The sequence below is a fragment of the Pongo abelii genome, chromosome 1 (assembly GCF_028885655.2).
Source record: "Pongo abelii isolate AG06213 chromosome 1, NHGRI_mPonAbe1-v2.0_pri, whole genome shotgun sequence".
In the NCBI taxonomy this organism is placed as follows: domain Eukaryota; kingdom Metazoa; phylum Chordata; class Mammalia; order Primates; family Hominidae; genus Pongo; species Pongo abelii.
The window spans coordinates 116,757,706-116,764,023 of NC_071985.2; the positions used below are offsets into that span (position 1 = coordinate 116,757,706).

The 6,318-nt window shown below is 40.0% G+C and overlaps 1 long non-coding RNA gene across 1 annotated transcript in view; it reads left to right on the plus strand.

Moving 5' to 3' along the window:
• LOC103891738 (uncharacterized) overlaps positions 1-5,617 on the plus strand; it is a 44,074-nt gene extending 38,457 nt beyond the window's left edge. The window contains exon 4 of the long non-coding RNA XR_008512745.1: positions 4,815-5,617. This is a non-coding gene — a long non-coding RNA (uncharacterized LOC103891738). The remainder of the gene's footprint in view (positions 1-4,814) is intronic.
• Positions 5,618-6,318: the final 701 nt, after the last annotated feature.

Here is a 6,318-nt window from a genome sequence, read left to right on the forward strand (position 1 = left end):
TCATCTAATCCTAAATACCTTCCACAGGCCCCATCTTCAAAGACCATCACATTGAGGGCTAGGGATTCAACATCTGAGTTTTGGGGTAACATAAACATTTAGTCTATAACAGGTACTATCTTCAATAATATTTACAAATATCAAACTTCCTCTTTTCTCAAACTTAGGGGAAAAAGCCATCCATCCATTCATCCATTAGCTGGTTATTTTAATGATGTTTGAGCACCTACTGTGTGCTACACCTGTGACCTTTCAGAGATTAAAAGCCTCAAGGCTCACAGAGTTCCTGAAACCCAGATTAAACATCCTCTTACCACTTTTCTTACTGGCTTTCATTATTACCCATCTTTTTTTCATGCTTGGTTATTAAATAAATTTCCCAAGGTGTTTTAAATACTTTTTCCTTAGATCTCTACCTTTCCTTTTAATGTGGCTCAGCAAATGGAAAATGACAACTGCTACGGGCACTCCATGCCTCCCGGTGTGACTTCTCAGCATCTCTGCTTTTGCAATTAGTTTTCATCTCCTCAAAGGAGAGGGCCTCTCTGCTCACAGGTGCTGTATTTGGCTGTTAGGTGCTTAATAATTAATTGCTTAGATTTATAATTTTTTTCTTATTAAATCTAATAGGCATCTAGCTCACTTATAAGATTGATTCAGATTTTAAAAGGGCTATATTTTTTTTTCCAAAAAAAATCCATAAATTATAAACTAATGTCTATATAACATCAAAAGTTATGTTTAAAAGGAAAATATAAAATGGTCTCCCATATCACTGCCACCCTAATAGAAATAGGATCAGAAATTCTGTGGCTTTGGCAAGAAAATAATAAAGGTTGTTATGTTATTCAGAAGTAGCTTAAAAATAAACAAATTAATTAAAAAGGTTGTTATGGTCTTCACACACACACACACACACACACGAAATGAGAAAAAGGGGAGTGTGTGTCCATACCACAGCTTTTCTTTTTTTCTTTTTCTTTTTGAGACAGAGTTTTGCTCTGTTGCCCAGGCTGGAGTGCAGTGGCACGATCTTGGCTCACTACAACCTCCACTTCCTGGGCTCAAGTGATTCTCGTACCTCAACCTTCAGAATAGCTGGGACTATAGGTGCATGCCACCACGCCTGGTTTTATTTTTAGTAGAGAGGGAGTTTCACCATGTTGGCCGGGCTGGTCTCCAACTCCTGGCCTCAAGTGATCTGCCCACCTCAGCCTCCCAAAGTGCTGGGATTACAGGCGTGAGCCACCACAACCAGCTTCATACCATAGCTTTTCTTACCTACACATTCTTTCCCTCTATTTGTACTCGTTAGTCTCTGTGTGAGTGGTTCTCAAGAGTGGTGTGGTGGCTCACTCATGGGCAGAATCAATTGTGGGGGAGTGCCATAAGTACTTTGTTACTTATACAGCTTTTAAATATGCAAACAAATTACTTTGTCCATAAATTAAAGCAGAGTCAAGGTTTTTCCTTCAATATCATCACTACCAGGAGACAGGAGGCAATAAGGCATGGCAGGTGAAAACACTCTGATTTCATACTGCTGAGGTTCACAGTCCAGCTCCACTAGTGGAGCTGAATAACTTTGGTCAAGACACACTTAGGCCAGGCTCAGTGGCTCACACCTGTAATCCCAGCACTTTGGGAGACTGAGGCGGGTATATGGCTTGAGCCTGTTAGTTTGAGACCAGCCTGGGCAACATGGTGAAACCTTGCTTATACCAAAAAATATACAAAAATTAGCCAGACATGATGGTGCACACCTGTAGTCCTAGCTAGTTGGGAGGCCGAAGTGGGAGGATGCTTGAGCCTGGGAGGCAGAGGGCAGAGATTGCAGTGAGCCGGGACCGTGCCACTGCACTCTAGCCTGGATAACAGGGCGAGACCCTGTCTCAAAAAAAAGAAAGGAAAAAAAAAAAAAAAAAGAAGAAGACACTTAAAATTAACAAGCTTCAATTTTTTTCATTTATAAAATGAGGGTTATCGTAGGGTTTAAGCTGTAAATTATGAGAATTCAGTCATGAATAAGACAGCAGAGTACTTGGCGTATAATAAGCACTCAATAAAGGTTAACTAAGATAATACTATTTTCAATACTACTACTACTTATTATTATTAAGTGGTCATCTAATGTACTTGTTAAGACACTTTCAGTTCAAATAAACCTAGTCAAGATCTAACTCTGCCACTTGGTAATTCTGTGACCTTCAATAACTTGCTTAACTTCTTTCAGCCTTAGTCTCATCATATCAAAAAAGTGTATTGGGTGTTGTGGAAATTAAATTGGCAATAAATCATGCAAATAAGAAAATATAAGGGCTTAATAGATAGTAATTGTGTAATAAAGGTTATCAATGATAATGATGACAGTGCTTGCTTTAGTGTTAAAAGGGGGAGAGGAATTGTGTTTAGGAGTGTTGGATCCATATTCATTTGGTCAGGAAAATATATTATTATCAATAAAAGAGCTAAAACATGCTTTATGAGAGGGAGTAGTTATCCTAGCTTATATGAGAACTAACAAGTACATAAAGACACACGGTCAACACTTTTTACACAATTTCAGACCACTAGAGAAGCCTAGAAACCGGTGATAAACTTTGACTGCATATGTATAGGCCAGCATTGGGAGGTAATTGCTTAGTGGTTTAAAGAACACACAGTTTTGAAGCAAGGAAGGAAGAAGTCTTAGAAATTATGTAAATCCAACTCCTTCACTTTATAAATGAGGACACTAAGGCCCTTAATGAAGAAATTGAGGCAGTAAAATGCTTTGCCCAAGGTTAGGATCAGGCACTTATTCTTAAAACATGATCATAGTCTTTGTTAAAAGGTGATTAAGAATAGGATGTATTTTGCATCTCTGAATCTATTTCCATGTTTGTATATTAGGGTGACTGGAAGTTTTTGTTTAAAGATTGTGTTTACATGCCAACTAAACACTCAGAGAGAGTCAGAATCTTTAAAAACATCTGGAGGTTTCATCTGTTATTTTGTATATAAAAATTATAAGAGAAGGAACATTAGTATTTACTAAGTAAGCTCTTCCCAAGCATGAATCAAGTTTACATAAAGTGTCTCTAGTAAACTTCACAATAATCTTGGAAAGCAACCTATCCATCAGGGCTCAGTCCAGAAAGCAGAAACTACTCTCAACACCTTAAGCAGAAAGGGAATTTGATGCCTACAAAAGCGCTGAAAGGTCTAAATGAAGCATCTTTAGACAAGACCTCCAGGAATGGCTCCCAGTTCACTAACATAGAACTAGCCTGCCCAGGGACCAGGTACGGTGGCTTACACCTGTAATCCCAGCACTTTGGGAGGTGGAGGCGGGCGGATCACCTGAGGTCGGGAGTTTGAGACCAGCCTGACCAACATGGCAAAACCCTGTCTCTACTAAAAATACAAAATTATCCAGGCGTGGTGTCAGGCACCTGTAATCCCAGCTACTCGGGAGGCTGAGGCAGAAGAATCGCTTGAACCTGGGAGGCAGAGGTTGTGGTGAGCCGAGATGGCGCCATTGCACTCCAGCCTGGGCAACAAGAGCAAAACTCCATCTGAAAAAAAAAACAGAATTAGCCTGCCCAGGGAACTGCTCTCTCTACTATAGGTGGAACACTAGGCATCCAGAAGGTGCCATGCCTACTGCAGACTCATAGATTCTGATGTCAAAGCCATGTAACTGGAACGTGACTCCACCACCAGCACTGTTGGCCCCAGAGTTGTGCTACAGCTGCTGTATCCTTCCAGCAAAAGTTGATGCCCTTCAATGCCCTTCAAGCCACTTCATATTTTCCCAACTGATTCAGTTTCAAAGTCAGTTCTCATAGGACATATTTAATCGGTTGATCTAAGTCATATCAAGAGCTTTAGCTGCAAAGGAGTCTGATAAATACAGGTTTTAGCTTTTCAAGCCTCTGTAGAACAGTATGTTATATTAGAAGGAAGTTGCAACAAATATCAAGTAGGCCTTATGCCCATTTTTAGAATCATAAATCCACTATTTTGACAGGTTAAGTAACTTACCTAACGTCACACAGCAGTTAATAAAAGGAGAGAGGTTCAAAATAAGACCTCCTGGCTCTAATGCTGTCTGTACCTATATCCTAAGCAGTTTGTTGTTATCTCCGGCATAACATTTATTACATTAGGTTAACTGTATACTCACTCATCTGCTTGATTAAGACAAACTTGACCAACCCGCAGCCTGTGAGCCACATGTGGCCTAGGATGGCTTTGAATGCAGCCCAACACAAATCAGTAAACTTTCTTCAAACATTATGAGGTTTTTTTGCGATTTTTTTTTTTTTTTTTGAGATGGAGTCTCACTCTGTCACCAGGCTGGAGTGCAGTGGTGCAATCTCGGCTCACTGCAACCTTCACCTCCTGGGTTCAGGTGATTCTCCAGCCTCAGCCTCCCGAGTAGCTAGGACTACAGGTGTGCGCCACCACACCCAGCTAATTTTTGTATTTTTAGTAGAGGTGGGTTTCCACCATGTTGGGCAGGATAGTCTCAATCTCTTGACCTCATGATCCGCCCACCTCTGTCTCCCAAAGAGCTGGGATTACAGGCATGAGCCACAGCACCTGTCCTTTTTTGTAATTTTTTTTAAGCTCATCAGCTATCATATTAGTGTATTTTATGTGTGACCCAAGACCATTCTTCTAATGTGGCCCAGGGAAGCCAAACGATTGAACACCTCTGGATTAAGAAATCCCTTAAGGTAGAGACATTTGTGGTTCATTATTACACTCAGGGTCTCCCAAATACAGTATTCATGCCCATGTGTAATTTCTTCCCACATTTATTCTAGGCTTGGCTAAATGATTTGCTTTGGCCTAAGAGATGTCACCAAACATGATGTGAGTTCAGTAAGTGTTTGCACATTGGCACATTGCTGTCACCACGTTAAGAAGTCCAAGGAGCCAACTTGAAGATGAGAGACATACGGAGAGAAATGTCCAGATCCTCAGCTGTCTCAACTGAGCTCAACCCCCTGGAAATCCCCCAACTGAATGCAGCACCATGAGTGAGCTCAGGTGAGATAGCAGAAGAGCTTTCCAGGCAACCCACAGAATCATGAGAAATAGTAAATTATTGTTATTAGTCTCTAAGTTTTGGAGCTTTTTGTCATACAGTGATAAATAATTAAAATGCATGCCTTATTTATTTTTTTATCCATGTATTAATATATTTGTTTATTCATTTATTTATTTGGCAATTATTTAAATATCACAGGCACTGGGATATATAATGCCTGTGATAATGCTAAGCACTGGGAGATATACTGATAGACAAGACAGAGACTGTGCTGTGAAGAAGCATCCAATAAGGAGTATGAACAAAAAAAATATGACTATATACCAGGAAGTACAGGCTATGAGAAGAGTAAACACGAGGGGCTATGAAAGAATCTAATAGTGACGTCTTACTCAATTTGGGGAGAGGGTGTCACAGGAAAATGCCTGATGTGGATATTCTGTGCATACTTATTTTCTGTTGTAATAGAGGAAAGAGAAATTCAGCAATTTGGTCAATGTCACTCAGTTATTGGACTGATATAATTTCTCCTGAATCTCATTTGATGACTCTGTACTTAAAGGTTGTTTCTTTCCATAGCTGGTTTTTTTTTTTTTTTTTTTTTTTTTGAAACAGAGTCTCGCTCTGTCGCCCAGGCTAGAGTGCAGTGGTGCGATCTTGGCTCACTGCAACCTTTGCCTCCCAGGTTCAAGCGATTCTCCTGCCTCAGCCTCCCAAGTAGCTGGGACTACAGATGCCTGTCACCATGCTCGGCTAATTTTTGTGTTTTTAGTAGAGATGGGATTTTGCCATATTGGCCAGGCTGGTCTCAAACTCCTGACTTCGTGATCCGCCTGCCTCAGCCTCCCAAAGTGCTGGGATTACAGGCGTGATCCACCATGCCCAGCCTTTCATAGGGATTTTTTATTTTTGTTTATTTAGTTGGTTTTGTTCTGTCTACAGTGGAAATTCATTCTCATCAATAAAAGCTGGGGTCTTGTGATCCAAACCACTAGGTTTTCTGCAAGCATAATTTTTAATAACAAATTAGCCTGCTTTCCCACCCAATAATTGTTTACTAAAACTTAAATCGTAAAATAATGATTAAATAATTTTAAAGTAGTTTAAATATAAAAAATTATATTGGAAAGATACATTCATTTATAGAGCAAGACTTACCTTTTTTTTTTTTTTTTTTTGAGATGGAGTTTTGCTTTTGTTGCCCAGGCTGGAGTGCGATGGTGTGACCTCAGTTCATCGCAACCTCCACCTCCCAGGTTCAAGAGATTCTCATGCCT